The 22,372-nt window shown below is 38.1% G+C and overlaps 7 non-coding genes across 7 annotated transcripts; 4 read left to right on the top strand and 3 right to left on the bottom strand.

Annotated features, from left to right (window-relative positions):
• The first annotated feature begins 3,234 nt into the window (after window positions 1–3,234).
• Trnaq-cug lies at window positions 3,235–3,306 on the top strand. The gene has a single exon. It is a non-coding gene; the product is annotated as a tRNA-Gln (tRNA).
• Window positions 3,307–6,449: 3,143 nt separating this feature from the next.
• Trnaq-cug lies at window positions 6,450–6,521 on the top strand. Its single transcript has one exon. It is a non-coding gene; the product is annotated as a tRNA-Gln (tRNA).
• Window positions 6,522–7,884: 1,363 nt separating this feature from the next.
• Window positions 7,885–7,956, bottom strand: Trnaq-uug. The gene has a single exon. It is a non-coding gene; the product is annotated as a tRNA-Gln (tRNA).
• Window positions 7,957–10,147: 2,191 nt separating this feature from the next.
• On the top strand, window positions 10,148–10,219 carry Trnaq-uug. The gene has a single exon. It is a non-coding gene; the product is annotated as a tRNA-Gln (tRNA).
• Window positions 10,220–11,220: 1,001 nt separating this feature from the next.
• Window positions 11,221–11,292, bottom strand: Trnaq-uug. The gene has a single exon. It is a non-coding gene; the product is annotated as a tRNA-Gln (tRNA).
• A 3,316-nt stretch (window positions 11,293–14,608) lies between these two features.
• Trnaq-uug lies at window positions 14,609–14,680 on the bottom strand. Its single transcript has one exon. It is a non-coding gene; the product is annotated as a tRNA-Gln (tRNA).
• Window positions 14,681–21,852: 7,172 nt separating this feature from the next.
• Window positions 21,853–21,924, top strand: Trnap-ugg. The gene has a single exon. It is a non-coding gene; the product is annotated as a tRNA-Pro (tRNA).
• The last annotated feature ends 448 nt before the right edge of the window (window positions 21,925–22,372 follow it).

Raw genomic sequence — 22,372 nt, 5'->3', positions numbered from 1 at the left:
TATAAAGGAAGTGTCCAGAGACTTAAGACGAAAATGGCGGCCTGCTGGATTAATAAGTTAATGACAATTACTGGACGTTTTGTCAGCTAATTGCATGGATAAAGTCAAATAATCGAAGTTTTTCACCTTACCACATAACATGTGTGAGATCCTAGAATGGGAGTCTCAGCCTTATTATGTGCTAAAACTTAAGGCGGCAAGCTGGCAGAATCGTTAGCATGCTGGACGAAATGCTTGTCGGTGTTCGCACGTCACTACGTTCTGAGTTCAAATTCCGCCGAGGTCGACTTTGCTTACATCCTTCGGGGTCGATTAAATAAGTACAGTTACGCACCGAGGTCGATATAATCGACTTAATCCGTTTGCTCCTCTGTGTTTAGCCCCTTGTGGATAGAAAAGAAATAGGTGTTTCGCACGCACTACGTTCTGAGTTCAATTCTGCCGAGGTCGACTTGCCTTACTCTTTCGGGGTCGATTAAATAAGTACCAGTTACGCACCGAGGTCGATATAATCGACTTAATCCGTTTGTCTCCTCTGTGTTTAGCCCCTTGTGGATAGAAAAGAAATAGGTATTTCGCACGTCACTACGTTCTGAGTTCAAATTCCGCCGAGGTCGACTTTGCCTTACATCCTTTCGGGGTCGATTAAATAAGTACCAGTTACGCACCGAGGTCGATATAATCGACTTAATCCGTTTGTCTCCTCTGTGTTTAGCCCCTTGTGGATAGAAAAGAAATAGGTATTTCGCACGTCACTACGTTCTGAGTTCAAATTCCGCCGAGGTCGACTTTGCCTTACATCCTTTCGGGGTCGATTAAATAAGTACCAGTTACGCACCGAGGTCGATATAATCGACTTAATCCGTTTGTCTCCTCTGTGTTTAGTCCCTTGTGGATAGAAAAAAAATAGGTATTTCGCACGTCGCTACGTTCTGAGTTCAAATTCCGCCGCGGTCGACTTTACCTTTTATCCTTTCGGAATCGATAAATTAAGTACCATTGAAACACTGAGGTCAATGCAATCAGCTAGTCCCCTCCCCACAAATTTCTGGCCTTGTGCCTATAGTAGAAAGGCTTATGTTAAAACTTACCGTCTCTCTGGACAATAAAATAACATGCAGACGACAGTTGATCAACACGATCTAGACGTTGCATAGCTATAAATAAAACATCGTAGTGGAGTGTGTGAAATCTTTTTTCCTTTTTTATTATCTTGCAATGCTACTGAAATCTTTTTTCCTTTTTTTTTTATTATTATCTTGCAATGCTACGGAAATCTTTTATATTTTATTTTGATTTATCGTGTTTTCTGAATTGGGAATAGGTTTCCGCGTTTGAATAATAGAAAGACAAGTTTTAGAGAATTGTTCCTCTTTGAAAAAGAGAAGATACAAAGGACTACAACTAGGATACAATACAGATCGTGTTGATCAACTGTTGTCTGCATTTTTTTTCTATTAGTTTTACTGTTCAGAGTTACGGTTTTTTTTGTTCAATAAAACACTCTCTGTCCTTGTTGATAACGCATCAATCGTTGATTGCACCTTATCTATGTTTTCGATATGAGCCAGTTTGTGGTTATGTGTGTGTGCGTGTGCGCGTGTGTGTGTGTGTGTGTGTATGTGTGTGTGTGTGTGTGAGTGTGTGTGTGTACGTATTTGTGTGTGTTTATGTGTGCGTGTGTGTATGTGTGTCTGTCTGTCTGTGTTCGTCGCTGTCTCTCTGTCTCTGTCTCTGTCTGTGTGTCTCTCTCTGTTTCTCTCTCTCTCTGTTTCTCTCTCTCTCTCTCTCTCTCTCTCTCTCTATTTTTGCACTGATTACGAAGATGTGAAATTTAATTATTTTATTCTCATTATCATCCCACCTTTGTTGTGCTAGTCTTCTTTCCGGTCTTTTTCTTCCTCTTAGGACGCGCAATATATTTTCGAAAATTGCTTCAGGAAAAGAATAGCATCTTCGACTCCGGTAAATACCGCATATAAAAATGTTCATTAAAAAAAAAAACAAAAAACAAAAAAATCCACCAATTGGTGCCGTGAAACGAGATCAAACTAGTCAATTGTGATATGCAGCGTTTCGAAGGACGTGTTCAAAATGTTACAGCCATCTCCATCAATCTGAAATAACAAAAGTTAATGGGTGGGCATATAGTAATGATAGGCTAAAATTGCAATAATCTAGAACAGTTTTAGCCCCTTCTAAAGAGTCTCAAAACATCTGGAATGCGCCTCGAATCTACCTTTTGCTGCCTATCAACTTGACAGAGATAGGCAACAAGACTGTCCCTCACCGATCCTACCGTCCAGACCTTGCTCCCTTTGAAATTGGTTGTTTTCCAAGTTGAAGGAAAAGTGGAAAAAGGTTGTGATGAGAGTCCTGGACCCCTTCACTTTGAAGACCTTCCAGGGGCCCTCATGAAGTGGCAGGAGCGCAACAATAAGTGCATTGAAGTCAGCGGATCCTACTTCCAAGAAGATTTTAGAGTTTTGTACTTTGAAATCAATAAATGTCTCTCTTGAAAAAGTCTCTAACCTTCTGAAATGCACCCAGGGGTGGCTGTGTGGGAAGAAGCTTGCTTCCCAATCCCATGGTTCCAGGTTCAGTCCCACTGCATGGCACCTTGGGCTGGTGTCTTCTACTATAGTCTCGGACTGGCCAAAGCTTTGTGAGTGGATTTGATAGACGGAAACTGAAAGAAGCCCGTTATATATGTATATGTGTGTGTGCGCGCGCACGTGTCTGTGTTTGTTTCCCTAAAGATTGGAAGCTTAGTGCAATGACTACAATGCCAAAAGCGAAGGAACTCAGAGAGTGTGGTATTTGAAAGTGTATAATCCTATGCAGTATAATGTTGAAAGTGATCAGCTTGGTTACTTTGAGTAGGATAGAGGCCACATTGGCAAGTATACTAAGAGATGAACAAGTAGTTATAGTGAGGAAATTACTCAGGCATATTATACAATGAGTTGACTTCAGACAGCTTTTATAGACATTGATAAGACTTTTGTACACAGGGTTACAGTTTAGAAAGTACTATGTTACATTATATACACACATAAAAATAATAATTACTTACATAGGCACCAAGCTAGAAATATGGAGAGATACAAGCGTCGATTATGTCGACAGCAGTACTTATCGATCCCAGAAAGATGAAAGATAAATGAGCGTCTTCAAAATCACTTGCGATAAAATTTTATTTTTATGATAAAATATGGCCAACTACAAATATGGGGTTCTATGGTGTAATGGTTAGCACTCTGGACTCTGAATCCAGCGATCCGAGTTCGAATCTCGGTAGAACCTGTCCACTACATATTTTTTCTTGCTGTTCATATTACGACTACTCTTACTATCACTTTGTCGTATATCTTAATGATTTTAGATTGAGGAACAAATAACTATTTTCTATATAAAAGTGTGTTAGATATGATTTTGATTTTGCATCTTATTGGAAAAACTTATACTTTCCTCTTTCCCCGAAGCAAAACGTTATGCTTCTATTGTTCTTCTCTCCATAAAACCTCTATCACAACTTCATCAACTTCAAAAAGGCCTTTGATCGTGTTTGACACGATGTGGTGGGGCAGATGATGAAGAATTACAACTTCGACAACAACCTTAAGCACTATGAAAACTCAAGCGGTGGAGTTCTGAACAACAGCATCGGAGAATTCTTCAGGACAACAGTGGGTGTTCAACAAGGATGTCTCCTCTCTCCAAAGCTTTTCAACATCTTCCTAGAGAACATCATGCAAAAAACACTTCAAGGCTTCCACCTCTGTGTTTCCGTTGGAGGTCTGCCCATTTCCAACCTGCGCTTTGCTGATGATATTGACTTGTTAGGATAGTAGTGAAGTAGGACTACAGGAGCTCACTACCAGACTGGAAAAAGTATCAGGAGCATACTGGATGGAGATTAACCTAGAAAAGAGCAACAAACTGGTTAATAATAACAATCAAAACACAGCAACCATCATTATACTGAATGGAGAAAGATTTGACGAAGTGGACACTTTTAAATACTTAGGATTCACTTTGACAAAAGACAGCAGAGCTCAGAAACGAGATAACAAGATTCTTAGCTTCTGCTGCCATGATAAAGCTGAACACCATATGAAAAAACAATTCCAATAGTTTTCCAACAAGACCAAGAGTGTACAAGTCTTAGGTGACTTCGATTCTTCTGAGTGTGAGAACTGGACTCTTACACTAATGCAGGCAATGAAGCGCAAGTGCTTCAGAAGGCTGTTACATATCCCATATACAGTGCACAAAACGAACAGTTTTGCCAGGCAGTAAGTCATCAAAAACGCATCAAGTTAACAAATACGCTTACAGATAAAAATCACTCCTTGCATAAGAAGAAAGCTTGTATAGTCGGTCACGTATCACGCCACAACTCCCTGTCCAAAACCTTTCTTCAAGGAGCTGTTGAGAGAGGGTGAAAGAGAAGAGACAGAAAAAATCCTGGTTTGACATCAATGACTGGATATATTACAATACTGTGACGCATGAAAGAGAACAGAGCCCAGTAGCGACGGCTGATTGCAAAAGCGTTGAGAGTGACACCCCAAAGACAGGCTGCATCAGCAAAGAGATCATGATGATGATTCATAATACATATTCTGCTGTCTGAACTATTTATATTGCATTTCGGGAATACATCACATCGTTAGTTTCCTCTGGAGGGATACGAGAGTCGATTACATCAACACCAGTACTTATCGTCCGAAGAAAGATGAAAGACAAACGAACATCTTCAAAAACACACCAGACAATATTTTATTTGATGATAAAATAGAGCAGTCAACTGCGGCGTTCTATGGTGTAATGGCTGGCACACTGAATTCAGCTATCTGATTTCGAATTTCGGTAGAACCAAAGTGATTAGTTTTTTTTTTTTTACTGTTTCGCTGTTCCTACTGTTTCGTTATGGTAAACGGAGGCAATTATTGGATATGTAGTCATTTGTATTCAATGCTCACAGCATTAAAGATATTAACACTAACTACACTATATTATACATCGTCCAGAATTCAAATCAAGACAGTCCCTTACTTTCTCTGTATTTAAAATCTACTACATCGCAGCCAGTACGTATTTATAACCGTGTATCAGTACATGAAGCTAATATTTTATGTTGTAAACCTAAAAGGAACGAAGAGGTATCTAATCAACATAGTAACTTGACCGACCCGCAAGAAATTGTAACAAAATCACCCTCAAATCGACTTTGCCTTTCATCCTTTCGGGGTCGATAAAGTAAGTACCAGTGAAACACTGTGGTCGATGTAATCGACTAGTCCCCTCCCCACAAATTTCAGGCCTTTTGAATAGGTTTTCTAAGATTTGGATTTTGGAATCTGAGCATAAAGATGAGTAGTATGGGATAAATATGTCATGATTAGAATTTTTTTTAGTGTGTGTAAAGAGGGAAAGAACACTCATTAAAATTCTTAATCTCCAATTAAGAGTTAGAGAAAATATAACAGAACAGTCTAATTCTTCAATTCCATGACGGGAGCAACGCCGGGTATCTCTGCTAGTATGTAAGTCTAGATACGATACATCTGATAAATAAGACGAGATGGTCAAAAATTGAAAACATTTGATCATAAGCCTATTCAGTTCAGATACGTGACCTGTGGCGAAGCAATATCAATTAGTAAATGTTATTTTCTAATGGAGTCAGTCATGTGTGTCATCAAACATTTTTAACATGCCGGTCTTTACAACCCGATTAAAATGTACTACTCCCTCTGTACTCTTAACTCTGTAGTACAGGTTTCTTTTAACTGGATACAAAGCCACTGTATTTTTAATATAATAACAATATTTATAATAGGCAAAACGACAGGAATTTAATGGAAAGGAAACTGTCGGTTATATCGACTTTGGTACTTGACTGGTACTCTGTTTTATCATCGTCGGAAGGATGAAGGCAAATTTTACCACAGCAGGATTTGAACTCAGAGCGTAAAGATGTAGAACAGATAAAATAACACGTGGCGTTTTTCTAATTTTCTGGTGATTCGGCCAATCCACTCTTACATACTGATATTATGATTCGGCCAATCGGCGATGCTTCGGTATGTATCCAGAAGTACCGGATACATTTAAAAAAAGTGGGGTTTTTTTTTTATATATAGGGGATTAGGGTTAGGGTTAGGGTATGTGGCGAAGCTTCGGTATATGCACACACGTCACTTTGTTTACATTTCTGAAGATAATAGAAACCATTTTCTCCCCCCCCCTACCCCCCCCCCCATATATATAAAAAAAACCACTTTTTTAAAAATGTATCCGGTATTTCCGAAAGTACACCGGTACATATACCGAAGCATCGCCGGCCAATCCCTCTTACATACTGATATTATAACAAAAATAACAAAGGCACGTGACATGATATTTATTTTAAGATTAAGTGTTCACTCCTGAGCAAGTGAGGTTTTATGGTGTAATGGTTAGCACTCTGGACTCTGAATCCAGCGATCCGAGTTCAAGTCTCGGTAGAACCTAAGTATCTTTTTCATTTGATTTCAGCCTATTAATTTAAAATCAATGATTTTGTATGACGAAATATGATATTTAAAATACTTGCGGAAAGCAAAGCGAATATTGATTAAAAGCTCACTTTAAAATCGACCAAGGAACGACCTATGACTATGGCAATAATATTATTATTCTAATTGTATAAAAATATAAATCTTCAAGCGACTGGAAGAAATGTTCATTTTCTTTCATTACGGTCCAATGAAAAAAGAAAAAAAACCCTGCAAATATTCATAATTTCATCATTGTTTTTTTTTTTTTTCATTAAATTCTTTTCTTTTTAAATATCCGTCACCATAAAAGAAAAAAAACACGACGGTGTTGTAGAGAGTGGATAGATTTTATTGTCTGAAATTATCAAAACTTTCAATGGTTAGAGGCTTGTAGCATCAACAGCATTTATTCCTAGACCTTTCTTCTTAGAAGTTCAACGATCTGGAATTCTGAAGTTCCATCTTTGCACATATTGTTATTCTTTTTGATCAGCAATTTTCATTAGTCTGGAGAAACTTGTAAAACTATGGACAATATCCCTTCCTCCAGAGGAAACCAATATAAAACAAGACGTAGTCATAGTTTTCAATTAAAGTTCCAATCATATCTGTGATATTTCATAGGAATACTGGTTTCAAATTTTGTTACAAGGCCAGCAATTTGTGTAGAGGGGGTAAGTTAATTACAGTGAACCCAGAACTCAACTAGTAGTTATTTTATCGACCCCGAAGGGATGAAAGTTAAAGTTGATCTCGGCGGTATTTGAGCTCAGAACATGAAGACGGACAAAATGCTGCTAAGCTCGGTGTGCTAACGATTCTGCCGACTCCTAACAAACGAGAAACAAAGTTAACTTTAGAGAGATTTGAGCACAGAACATCAAGAGCCATCTTAAAGTGGACTTTAGTTTGTGATGCAGTTTCAATTAGTAGTTCTATTTCATATCACTAATCTTTTTCGTTTAATCAATCTCACGCGAAAAACATTAGCGGAACAATTCTTATGCAATTCATAGCCTGATGTTATTGACAAATAATCATATATCTAGCAATTAGCTTTACTCACAACTGGGAAAAAGTAAAAACCGACAAATTAATGATGTTGTGTGCTGGCATAAAGTAATAAAGAGTGTTCAAACAAGGGAATTTAATTTAAAATACGAGGAAGAAAGAAGTGTAATATTTCGGACACATGCTCTCCTTCGGAGGAAGAGATAGAGGTTTTATGATTATGACAATATTTGACATACTAAGACAGCAAAGAAATTATTGATCCGTAGTTTAGTTGAAAATCAGCGTAGCATGTTCGCGTAAAAAAAAAAAAAATTAGATTACTAGGTTCTACCGAGATTTGAACTCGGATCGCTGGATTCAAAGTCCAGAGTGCTAACCATTACACCATAGAACCTCACATTATCAGGTGGCAACATTTTATCTTGAAATTAAACTTTGAGTCACGGTGTATTATGAAGCAAAGAAAATTTTGATTCGTGAAACCTGTTCGTCTTCCACTTAACTTCCGGTTTGGTTCGCAAATCTTCCCACTCTCTCTGTCTCTTTCCGCTCTCTCTTTCTCTCTCTCCCTTCCTTCTTTCCCTCCCCTCTCTCTCTGCCCCCCCCCATGTACGCATGTATGTATGTGCCCACAAGTGCATATGTATATGAATATGACAGTTGTCTATCTGTATGTATGTATGTATGTATGTATGTATGTATGTATGTATGTATGTATGTATGTATTGTATGTATGCACATATTTATGCATGTATGTATGTACACAAATATACATTTCTCAACAGACATTTAGCTAATTTATTGACATAACTAGAGAAACGTGCCCCCGCCGACTTAGCTTTCTCATAACCGTCAGAAAAATCGATATTTTTTAATGAAATTTTCTACATAAACATTTCAGACTGTGTCAATGGAACGTAAAACTTTTTCAGGGTGGATGAAAGGAGTTTCGAATTATTCACAAACTGCGATTTTATCTTCGCACACCTTTGAGTAAAATGGGTATATTTTAATGAAATTTTCACACGAATACCTTTCATATGATGTAGATGAAAATTAAGATTATATCTGAATTTAATTTGCAAAAATGCTGGTGGGGTTATTTCGTGCATCTGGACTTTGTTTCTTCATACAATTTGATGATGTTGATTACAATGGTGTTGTTAAAAAAGGGTCTATTCCATACTTCCCCTCAGGAATTAGTTGTCTTTTATCTTTTGTCCTTTGCTTGTTTCAGTCATTAGACTGCAGCCATGCTGGGGCACCTTGAAGGATCTTAGTCGAACGAATCGACCCCAGTCCATTTTCCCGCATCTGTTCAGTTAGGCCCACAGAATTTTTAATTACTTTTTTTTAACAAGGCGCAGGAGTGGCTGTGTGGTAAGTAGTTTGCTTACCAACCACTTGGTTCCGGGTTCTGTCCCACTGCGTGGCACCTTTGGTAGGTGTTCTCTACTATAGCCTCGGGCCGACCAAAGCCTTGTGAGTGGATTTGGTAGACTGAAACTGAAAGAAGCCCATCTTATATATATATATATATATATATATATATATATATATTATATATATATATATGTGTGTGTGTGTGTGTTTGTGTGTGTGTCTCCCCAACATCGTTTGACAACCGATGTTGGTGTGTTTACGTCTCCGTTACTTAGCGGTTCGACAAGAGAGACCGATAGAACAAGTACTAGGCTTACAAAGAATAAGTCCTGAGGTCGATTTGCTCGACTAAATTAATGATGTTGTGTGTTGGTATAAAGTAATAAAGAGTGTTCAAACAAGGGAATTTAATTTATGATACAAGGAAGAAAGAAGTGTAATATTTCGGACACTTGCTCTCCTTCGGAGGAAGATAGACATATATAGAGGTTTTATGATTATGACAATATTTGACATACTAAGACAGCAAAGAAATTATTGATCCGTAGGTTAGTTGAAAATCAGCGTTGCATGTTTTGATAATAACGACAGTTATTCGTGTGAAAATTTCATTAAAATATAACCATTTTACTCAAAGTTGTGCGAAGATAAAATCGCAGTTTGTGAATAATTCGAAACTCCTTTCATCCACCCTGAAAAAGTTTTACGTTCCATTGACACAGTCTGAAATGTTTATGTAGAAAATTTCATTAAAAAATATCGATTTTTCTGACGGTTATGAGAAAGCAAAGTTGGCGGGGGCACGTTTCTCTAGTTATGTCAATAAATTAGCAAAATGTCTGTTGAGAAATGTATATTTGTGTACATACATACATGCATAAATATGTGCATACATACAATACATACAGATAGACAGACAGACAGACAGACAATACAACTGTCATATTTATATACATATGCACTTGTGGGCACATAAATACATGCGTACATGGGGGGGGGGGGGGCAGAGAGAGAGGGGAGGGAAAGAAGGAGGGGAGAAAGAGAGAGCGGAAAGAGACAGAGAGAGTGGGAAGTTTTGCGAACCAAACCGGAAGTTAAGTGGAAGACGGACAGATTTCACGAATCAAAATTTTCTTTGCTTCATAATACACCGTGACTCAAAGTTTAATTTTAAGATAAAATGTTGCCACCTGATAATGTGAGGTTCTATGGTGTAATGGTTAGCACTCTGGACTTTGAATCCAGCGATCCGAGTTCAAATCTCGGTAGAACCTAGTAATCTAATTTTTTTTTTTTTACGCGAACATGCTACGCTGATTTTCAACTAAACTACGGATCAATAATTTCTGTGCTGTCTTAGTATGTCAAATATTGTCATTATCATAAAACCTCTATATCTATCTCTTCCTCCGAAGGAGAGCATGTGTCCGAAATATTACACTAGTTTCTTCCTCGCATCATAAATTAAATTCCCTTGTTTGAACACTCTTTATTACATTATGCCAGCACACAACATCATTAATTTCTCGGTTTTTACTGCTTCCCAGTTGTGAGTAAAGCCAATTGCTAGATATATGATTATTTCTCAATGACATCACGCTATAAATTGCATAAAAATTGTTCCGCTAATGTTTTTCGCGTGAGATTGATTAAACGAAAAAAATTAGTGATATGAAATAGAACTACTAATTGAAACTGTATCACAAAATAAAGTCCACTTTAAGATGGCTCTTGATGTTCTGTGCTCAAATCTCTCCAAAATTAACTTTGTTTCTCGTTTGTTAGGAGTCGGCAGAATCGTTAGCACACCGAGCTTAGCAGCATTTCGTCCGTTTTCACGTTCTGAGCTCAAATACCGCCGAGATCAACTTTGCCTTTCATCCCTTCGGGGTCGATAAAATAACTACTAGTTGAGTTCTGGGTTCACTGTAATTAACTTACCCCCTCTACACAAATTGCTGGCCTTGTGTCAAAATTTGAAACCAGTATTTCTGTGAAATATCATAGATATGATTGGAACTTTAATTGAAAACTATGACTACGTCTTGTTTTATATTGGTTTCCTCTGGAGGAAGGGATATTGTCCATAGTTTTACAAGTTTCTCCAGACTAATGAAAATTGCTGATCAAAAAGAATAAAAAATATGTGCAAAGACGGAACTTCAGAATTCCTGATGGTTGAACTTCTAAGAAGAAAGGTCTAGGAATAAATGCTGTTGACGTTACAAGCCTCTAACCATTAATAAGTGAAAAAAAAAAGAAAAATTAGTTTACTAGGTTCTACCGAGATTTGAACTCGGATCGCTGGATTCAAAGTCCAGAGTGCTAACCATTACACCATAGAACCTCACATTATCAAGCGACAACATTTTATCTTGAAATTAAACTTCGAGCTGCGGTGTTTTATAAAGCAAAGAAAATTTTGATTCGTGAAATCTGTCCGTCTTCCACTTGGTTCACAAATCTTTCCACTCTCTCTGTCTCTTTCCGCTCTCTCTTTCTCCCTCCCCCTCTCTCTCTCTCTCTTTTTCTCTCTCTCTTTCTCCCTCTCTCTTCCTCCTAGTCCAACATGGCCGCAGTTAAATGACTGAAACAAATAAAAGAATAAAAGGAAAAGAAAAGAATAAACAGTTTGAAACATCGTATGCTGGTGGAATGTCTCATTATCTTACTATTGCCAACAGCAATAACTTTTTTCACGCCGTTGATTGGTTGAAATTACCCAGATACGACAACTTTAACATGAAATAACTTCTAAAATACTAAATTTTGTCAAAAATGTTCAAAGTAATCCATGTTTTGCGTGAGACATTTCACCAATGTACGAAGTTTCAATCTGTTTCAAAACCGCAAGAAAAAAAAAAGGAAAAAGAACAAAGAAAGAAAATAGGAAAAAACCCCACATCAGTTCAACACCAAGTTCCTTAATTGGTCGCACACCACAAGGTTCAACGGAACCTATTGAAACAAGCCAACACTTTCACGGCGGCGTTGGAACAGCCAAGCACCCTCGTAAGGCGAGCCGCCAACAATGACAAACACTCAAAAGCCACAGACTGGAAGAAGTAGTTCACTGACAGGTTCGAATACTAAAGAATTTTGTTCTGTTCGGTTATGAAAGCAGTGACACTTCCATATACCGCAGTATCCAGGATGTGGGAGAGAGCAAAGAGTCGCAGACCGTGGCTTCCCAGATGAAATACTTACCTCTTACACTGGGCCAAAGGGTAAGACCATCTGATCTCTTCTCATCACTTCTGGATAATTCCACCGGCTCTAGAACTAAGGGATATTGACCCGAACCAGGGCCCGCTTAATGATTAAGCTCAGCTCGGCGTGACAAGTTTAAACGACTAACAAAGTATTTTGATTAATTAAACGTTTCTTTATTTTAATATTGATTTACCTCCTTTTTATGAATTCTGTCTTGCATTTATACTTATATTTCAATGAAACAAAGTATTAATTTTACGGAGATGTACTTGCATAGCGAGTGACTTGATCTGAGATCGTGTGCTGGAACGAAAACAATTGCAGCGTGGAAGGTGTTTATAAGCCATTTAAGATGCAGCACGAAGCTTTGTCAGTGAACAGGTCGCGGTCTTGAAGCGACGAAAATATTTTGACAAATTAAATTTAAATGTTAAAGTATTAACTATTTCAGGCATAGAACAACGTCATGCACTAGTAATTATATAAACGACTGATACTTAAAGAGAAAGCAAGTTAACTCCGTAGGTCCTACCGATATTTGAAACCAGAACATTGGATTCAGAGTCCAAATTTCTTGCCATTTCACCATAGAACTGTTTGCTTGCTTGAAGCCACTCCTTTGTGGAGTTATCATTTGCTTCTAACGTAAGCATAAGACCAAAAATTTGCGGGGGAAGAGATTAGACTGCAGTACTTCATTGGTGCTTTATTTTATCAAACCCTGAAGCACGAAAGGGAGAAAAAAAAGACTGACCTTGGCTTAGCCTTTCATCTATCCTGTTTCGATAAAATCAAGTATTAGTGAACTATTGAGGTCGAGTTAATCGACTAACCCTTCCCCTAACCGAATTTCTGCCCTTATGCTTATTGTTTGAAGCATAGTTATTAAAGTGTAGGGCTGGCGCTGGGTACTAAGGATACTAAGCAAATTACGTTATCATCCACAGCAGAGATCGTTAAACAATGACTTGCGGTCCAGATCAAACCCGCTGCATCGTTTGTCCAGCCACTCATATATATATATATATATATATGATCTTGGAATAGAAATGAGCAACAATGCCTCATTTCACACACATATCAACAAAATGGTAGCAGTATCCAGAAGACCGGCTGGTTGGATTCTGAGAACCTTCCGCACAAGGGACCAAGAAACTATGATAACACTATGGAAGTCATTTATCCCCAGCCGCCTGGACTACTGCTCTCAGCTACAAGGACGATAGCAGAGCTTGAAGCAGTCCAACGACATTACACAAAGAAAGTTGCATCAATGGAACGATTGAATTACTAGGACAGGTTGGAAGAGCTGCGACTCTATTCCCTGGAACGAAGGCGGGAGAGGTATGCAGTAATATATCTATGGAAGATACTGGAAGGACTGGTACCAAACTTTGGAATAAAGAGCTATACTAGACCACGAACATGACGTCACTGTGCTGTCCCCATTGTGCCGACTGCTTCATCTTGGGCAAGGATGATGTACTGCAATAGCTTGGGTTTCAAGGGCCCACAACTGTTTAACTGTCTGCCGAAGCATCTGAGGAGCCTCCATGGAGTGGATGTAGACGTTTTCAAACGTGAACTTGACCTCTGGCTCGCCGAGATCCCGGATGAGCCAATATCTAAGCAAAAAACTCAAATGAGGGCAGTAGCATCGAACTCCATCTTTCACCAGAAGCCGCTCCGACAAAGGTGGAAAGTGGAAATATGATTACAATGGCGATGCTCCAGCATGGCCACAGTCATTGGACTGAAACATGTAAGAGAATAAGAGAATATACATATATATTTACATGACACCACAAAGTTATCCGAACTGAAAAGTGAAACCAAATATAAATAGTGTATTTAAAATTTTTTTATGACATTATATATTGAAATTAAAACAAATAACAACATTCTTGCTCCCCTCAAGATATTATCACACTTGAATTGTGCTATTTTCACTACCGTATTTGTTACATGCTAATAATTTTGTGTTGAATCTTTGGATCCTTTGTGGCTTAACGAAAGAAATATCTCTTTTACTTGTTTCAGTTATTTGACTGCGGCTATGTTGGAGCACCGCCTTTAGTCGAGCAAATCGACCCCAGGACTTATTCGTTGAAAGCCTAGTACTTATTCTATCAGTCTCTTTTGCCGAACTGCTAACTTACGGGGATGTAAACACACCAGCATCGATTGTCAAGCGATGTTGAGGGGACAAACACAGACACACACACACACACACACACATATATATATATATATATATATATATACATGACAGGCTTCTTTCGGTTTCCGTCTACCAAATCCACTCGCAAGGGTTTGGTCGGCCCGAGGTTATAGTAGAAGACACTTGCCCAAGATGCCATGCAGTGGGACTGAACCCAGAACCATGTGGTTGGTAAGCAAGCTACATACCACACAGCCACTCTTGTGCCTTTAAAAAAAATTATTTTATTAGGTTCTACCGAGATTTGAACTCGGATCGCTGGATTCAAAGTCCAGAGTGCTAACCATTACACCATAGAACCTCTTTTAATATGTAATTAAACAATATCATACTGTTAAGAAAAAGCTTGTTCTTTGGGTTATCCTTCACTGTGATATTGTTAGGTGTATGGAGGTATGTGCTGTGCGCTGTAACAGCATTCACCATTCGTTGGTGATTCCCTATTTCGGACGGATGACACCGTTGCACCACTCAGGCGACAACTATCCAATTCATGGATTTGTTTAGGTAGTCGTTGCTGGTGAAAGTTTTATGACGGTGGAGTACAAATCCTACCTCGACCCCTTTTAGTCGCCTTTTATGACACGCAGAGGAAATGCTGGGTCTATTCTTTGGCGTGCCGGTTTCCACCCAGCACTGTGGAAAAGAATTTTTATTGTGCGTTAAACGCTTATGATGAAAAACATTTGAAATTATACAGACACACAGACTGACACACATACACACATACACACACTCACGCATGCACACACACGCGCGCGCGCGAACAAACAAACTATCCATAACCTAGGAGGATCACGATTTCAAATTTACTTGTCTTGGCTAGCAAGACATTAAGAATATTTCCTATTCGGTCCGCCTTCATAAAAGATTGTCAACCTCTTGACACGTGCATTAAATTCTGGGTGTGTCACATGACTAATGAATTCTGATGAAATTTCCAAATGCAAAACATAAGTTATTTGAGAGCGGATGTCATTTTTCTGAGAACTTGAGGAAGGTGGAGAGGAGAACGTGAAGGTCAAGTCGGGTGACACGATTTTGCGGGAAACATTTCAAATTTTACCTGATAACAGATTTATTTGGTTATATGCAGTACCAAAAGGCGGCGAGCTGGCAGAATCGTTAGCACGCAGGGCGAAATGCGTAGCCGTATTTCGTCTGCCGTTACGTTCTGAGTTCAAATTCCGCCGGGGTCGACTTTGCCTTTCATCTTTCTTGGTCGATAAATTAAGTACCGGTTACGCACTGGGGTCGATGTAATCGACTTAATCCGTTTGTCTGTCCTTGTTTGTCCTCTCTATGTTTAGCCCCTTGTGGGCAATAAAGAAACATATATGCGGCACCAACATACGACTATACCACCACTACCACCACCTTTGTCATCAGTCACCATTACCACCGAGATACAATTACTATGTTTCCGTAGCTAGCGTAATTTTGTTTTGATCCCCGTACTGATTGGAAGCAATATATTTATTGTAGTGGTCGTGAAGCGGTTCGCACGAAGAGTTAGTTGTATAGCAATATCGCAAGCTTTGAGTCCAGTAAGCGGATAAATTGCAATGAATTTTAAATGTAAAGTTTGGGAACCGTCAATTTTAATGCCAGTAACAGGTAAATAACATTTTCTTTGATTATAATAAACGGTTTCCACTGTTCTAGCTGTATGTTACTTTAGAAATAAAGGCTAGGCCAGGTACAATCAACCTTTCTCGTGAAGCGCTATTAAAAGAATTCAAGATAATTTTTCGTTATGTACACGTAGACACCCAGAAAGTCCCGCGAGCTGCTGTTTACCCATGACTAGACTACATGTTTAAGGGTGAATACTTTCATTAAAGGTTTACTCAATAAGGAAAGACATTTACTGTTTGCTTCTAACGAGATCATATCCCTGTAAATGTAATTAAATTTCAATGTCATCCAAGTTCTGGGATTGGATAGTATTGGTAAAATGGAAAATTTTGTTCCAGAACTGAGAGAATATTGGAAGAATATGCTCTTTGCCCTTAGCCCTTTACGAGTAAAAAATAATCAGAAAAAAAGCAAGGAATTGGAGTGCAAAAATGTGAAGAATTAATGCTTTTGACAAATACTTCTTTTACAAAAAGGAAGCAATCATTCAATCGCCTACCCTTTTCTTTCCTCATGAGGTAGAGTTTCTTTTTTTTTTTTGTAAGTCCGCCGTTCAACTTACACCCGTCTCACGAGTATAATTGTTTATTGGCTAATCCTTTAGTAAATAAAAAAAAATTGGCTGACGATAATTGGAAAGTACCGTACCAAGATATGTCAGCCCAAAGAGAAGGAATCGAAAGAGTATCTAGATGGTTAGAACACACTGCAATCATTATAGATAAAATGCCAGGAATTTTATGGAAAGGAAACAGTCAGTTAAACCGACTTCGTACTCAACAGGTAATTCATTTTATTGACGTTGGAAGGATGAAAAACTAAGTTGACTACGATGGGATTTGAACTATGAACGTAAATAGGTGAAGAATATACAATATAGAGCATGGCATTTTTCTAACGCTCTAATGATTTTGCTAATTCTCTGTCCTAGTGCTTACTGATAATATGAACGACAAAAGCACGGTGCGGAATTTTACTTTATGGTAAAATGTTCTGCACTGAGCCATCAAAGTTCTATGGTGTAATGGTTAGAACTGTGAATCCAGCAATCCGTGTTCAAGTCTCGGTAGAACCTAAGTGCATAGAGTTTTTTTTTTCTTTTCTCTTTTATTTTATTGTAGCATTTCTCAATTTTATATCAGTGATTTGATACAAAAGGTCATACCTTAATGATGCAATATGGTCTTTAAAAGTGTGGAAATTCAATCAAGTATTGATAAACTACTGACTTAAAAATTAAATCATGTGTATTTAGTTTGTGATTTTAAACTGAGTAACTAACTAATACTTGCGTTGTCTTCCTCAAGTATTTTAAATAACATACTGTGGGATTTATTCTATTTGGCTGCCACTTTTCAATTTCTTCAATTTTTGTTCCAATTGCTTTCATATTTGATGTACTGGCGGAGTTTTGTAAAGTAATTCTTGACATGAAATTCATTTTCGCCATAAATCAATAAACAAAGAATTAACAGCTTTTAAAGTTTGCAAATTTTGGGTAATTTTAACCAATCGAAAGCCACAGGCATATAGGTGCCTGTTTCCATAGTAATAAGCCAAGCTGTTACCAAGCTGCTTACCATGTGCCTGTGGCCATGCTGGAGCATCGCCTTTAGTCGAGCAAATCGACCAGCAGGACTTATTCTTTGTAAGCCTAGTACTTATTCTATCGGTCTGTCTTGCCGAAACGCTAAATGACGGGGATGTAAACACACCAGCATCGGTTGTCAAGTAACGTTGGGGGGAGGGGGTCAAACACAGACACACAAACATATACACACACACACACAGAAACACACACACACACACATATATATATATATATATATATATATATTATATATATATATATATATATATATAATATATATATATATATATATATATATATATATACGATGGACTTCTTTCAGTTTCCGTCTACTAAATCCACTCACAGGGTTTTGGTCGGCCCGAGGCTATAGTAGAAAACACTTGCCCAAGGTCCCACACAGAGGGACTGAACCCGGAACCATGTGGTTCGTAAGTAAGCTACTTACCACACAGCCACTCCTGCGCCTATAAATTGATCAACTTTCTACAAAAAAATTTTCTTCATTCCAAAATATATGAAGTTTGAGAGTCGATGAGGCGACTTCTGTGGAGCTTAGATGACGTGGAGAGGAGAACGTGAAGGTCCCGTGGTAGTGATACGACTTTGCATGAAACATTTTAAATTTTACCAGGTAATGGATTTACTTTGTTTTATGCAGCAGCAACATACGGATCTACCAACACCGCAGCCACCACCACCACCACCATCACTGCCACTAATCACCATGGACATACAATCACCACGTCACCTTAGCCAGCGCGATTTTATTTTAATTGTTGTAGTAAATAAACAATATATTTGTTGCCATGGTAGGAAAGCTGTTTCCGCGAGGAGTTTTATAATGATAAGAATGAAAATATTGGAGTTAGTTTGGATCTTTTCCTTTTGAACGGCTGTTTTCAACACAATTTCTAGTTAACTAAACACTTTTAAACTTCGTATACTGGTAGAATGTGTTTATAAAACATCATTTTTTCTTGTCTTTATTGAGACAATTCTATATGTTGTAACATATTTCCACTTTAAAATCGAGCTTTTCTGCAATTTTAACCAATCAAATACGTCCATTTGGAGTCAAAACATACCGTGCTGTATGAATATGTCCCTCAGAAACAGACTGGGTTTATTTACATTTGCGAAGAAAGAAAGATACCCTTCCCCCACCCCTAACCCTAACCCTAACCCTAACCCCACCCCTAACCCTAACTCTAACTAAACCTAACCCTAAAATAGATTGAAATGCAATAGATCGATACTAGGGCCATAATTATGGGTGACAATTTCATACGACACCGCTAGAAAAAAATCCCATTTTCCGTAGCGAAGTCGTATGAAATTGTCACCCATAATTATGGCCCTAGTATCGATCTATTGCATTTCAATCTATTTTAGGGTTAGGTTTAGTTAGAGTTAGAGTTAGGGTTAGGGGTGGGGGAAGGGTATCTTTCTTTCTTCGCAAATGTAAATAAACCCAGTCTGTTTCTGAGGGACATATTCATACAGCACGGTATGTTTTGACTCCAAATGGACGTATTTGATTGGTTAAAATTGCCGAAAAGCTCGATTTTAAAGTGGAAATATGTTACAACATATAGAATTGTCTCAATAAAGCCGAGAAAAAATTATGTTTTATGAACACATTCTACCAGTATACGAAGTTTAAAAGTGTTTAGTTAACTAGAAATTGTGTTGAAAATAGCCGTTCAAAAGGAAAAGATCTGTTAGTTTTAAGGTTTAAGGTTATGAGGCAGGGCATAGGGCTCGGGCTGGATTAGGGTCTAGGGCGAGGATTAGGATATGCATATAACGAAAAGAAGTTAATTTCACATGTTTAACGCCGTCTGCGGTAGGTTCTATGGTGTAATTGTTAGCACTCGGGGCTTTGAATCTAGTGATACGAGTTCAAATCTCTGTGCAACTTTAAAAACTATATACCACTTTTTTTCTTTCGGTTATATGACTATTGAAATGTCGCCTTGATTTTCAATTAACTCACGAATCAATAATTTTTTTGCTTTCCAAGTATGTGAATGGACAGATTTCATTGGCTAAAGTATAAAAATTTCAATGTTTAAAGGTTCGTAATCTCACTGGCTTTTGTTGCTGGATATTTCTTTTCAGAAGTTCGACCATCTGAAACTCTGAATTTTCATCTCTGCCTATATTTTTGATTTTTTGCAGCATCGATCTTACTGGTTTTGGAGAACTTGTAAAACAATGCATGGTGCTACATGGTCCAGAGGAAACCAATACATACATACATACATACATACATACTACATACATACATACATACAGTTAAAATTCTCTTCATATCTATGATATCTATAAGAATATTAAACTGATTCCCTAATTTTATTTCATTGACACCTGGAAGACGAATAAAGCCATAGTAAGTGACGAACATCTTTGATGATCTGTTAGTAACGCGGTTTCGATTACTAATTCTGTTTTATGCCACTAAAATTTTCAAACTTTTTTTCCATTTAATCAGTCATAAAAAAGGAATATTATAGCACATTTCTTATGGCAGTCATAGTTTGATATCATTGATAAATAAACAAATATCCAGCAATTGGCTTTACTTATAACAGGAAAACTGTAAGAACCAAAAAATGAACAATGTTGTGTTTTCGCGTGAAGGAATACGGTGTGTTTACTCTCTTTTCTTTTACTCTTTTACTTGTTTCAGTCATTTGACTGCGGTCATGCTGGAGCATCGCCTTTAGTCGAGCAAATCGACCCCGGGACTTATTCTTTGTAAGCCCAGTACTTATTCTATCGGTCTCTATTGCCGAACCGCTAAGTGACGGGGACGTAAACACACCAGCATCGGTTGTCAAGCAATGCTAGAGGAACAAACACACACACACAAACACACACACATACACACACACACATATATATATATATATACATATATACGACAGGCTTCTTTCAGTTTCCGTCTACCAAATCCACTCACAAGGCATTGGTCGGCCCGGGGCTATAGCAGAAGACACTTGCCCAAGATGCCACGCAGTGGGACTGAACCCTGAACCATGTGGTTGGTTAGCAAGCTACTTACCACACAGCCACTCCTGTTTAGACAAGGTAATATGATTTATGCGGCGAGGAAGAATAGAAATGTAACGTTTCAGACAATTGTCCTTCAGAGAAAGAGAAAGTCATTAAGGTCATATGACTTCACATACTTGGAAAGCAAAGAAATTATTGATTCGTGAGTCAATTGAAAATCAAGGTGACATTTTAATAGTGATATAACGGGAAAAAAAAATTATATTTAAGTTTTCAAAGTTCTACCGGATCGCTGGATTCAAAGTTCGGAGTGCTAATCATTACGACTTAGAATCTATCATTGCTTCTGACGTACATTTTATCTTGAAATTAACTTCCAAACTACGTGTACCAGGAGGTAAATATTTCTTATTCAGTGAATATGTGCGAACTGGGTCAAATAGAGGAGTGGGCTGTATTTTACCGATTTCTACCGCAGACAGTGAACTAGTTCACCTTGCGAGAAAGTTAGTCTCGTGTAACTAAAACTTATCTATTACGTAGGTATGTATGTGATCGTTCTTCATATCAACATTAGGAAACATTTTACTTAAATTTTCGTTAAAAGCTTATCAAAATGTTTTCCGATTCCAGGACAAGGGTCGCTAAAATTTGCTTGTGTCAGTGTGTCAAACAAGTTCTAATCAATTTTCAAAAAAACGGTTTCTTAATTCTAAAATATACGAAGTTTGGGAGTCGATGAAGCGATTTCCAGGGAACTTAAGTTTTCAAATTTGGTGACGATTTTGCGTGAAACATTTAAAATTTTACCAGATGACAGATTTACGTTGTAATATGCAACACCAACATACGAATCTACTTCCACCATCGCCACAGCCACCACTGCCACCAATAACCATGGACATACAATTACGACGTCACCGTAGCCAGCGCGATTTTGTTTTAATTGTCGCTGTGATTAAACAAAATATTTGTTGCCGTGGTAGGGAAGCTGTTTACGTGAAGCGTTATATAATGAAAACATTAGGTTAGGTTTAAGGTTTAGAGCTTAGGACTCAGGCTGGAGTTAGGGTTTAGGGTTAGGATATTGTGTAAGGTTAGGGTTTGTTATGCATTTTGTTTGTATCGTCTATCTGGATGTTTTGTTGTCCCATTTTTGTATCACCCAACTGTCCGGATGTTTTGCGTTCTTGTTCCATTTTGTATTTTTTACATACGTACAAGGCTCGTTGATCTAGGGGTATGATTCTCGCTTTGGGTGCGAGAGGTCCCGGGTTCGAATCCCGGACGAGCCCAGGCATTAATCTTTATAGGCGCGGGAGTGGCTGATGGTTCCGGGTTCAGTCCCACTGCGTGGCATCTTGGGCAAGTGTCTTCTGCTATAGCCCCGGGCCGACCAATGCCTTGTGAGTGGATTTGGCAGACGGAAACTGAAAGAAGCCTGTCGTATATATATGTATATATATATATGTGTGTGTGTGTATGTGTGTGTGTTTGTCCCCCTAGCATTGCTTGACAACCGATGCTGGTGTGTTTACGTCCCCGTCACTTAGCGGTTCGGCAAAAGAGATCGATAGAATAAGTACTGGGCTTACAAAGAATAAGTCCCGGAGTTGATTTGCTCCACTAAAGGCGGTGCTCCAGCATGGCCGCAGTTAAATGACTGAAACAAGTAAAAGAGTAAAAGAGTACATACATACATACATACACTTAAAATTCCCTTTATATCTATGATATCCATAG

This window comes from Octopus sinensis, linkage group LG1, assembly GCF_006345805.1.
Source record: "Octopus sinensis linkage group LG1, ASM634580v1, whole genome shotgun sequence".
NCBI classification, from domain to species: Eukaryota; Metazoa; Mollusca; class Cephalopoda; order Octopoda; family Octopodidae; genus Octopus; species Octopus sinensis.
Note: the sequence above shows the minus strand (reverse complement) of the source record. Positions and strands in the feature narration are given on the sequence as shown.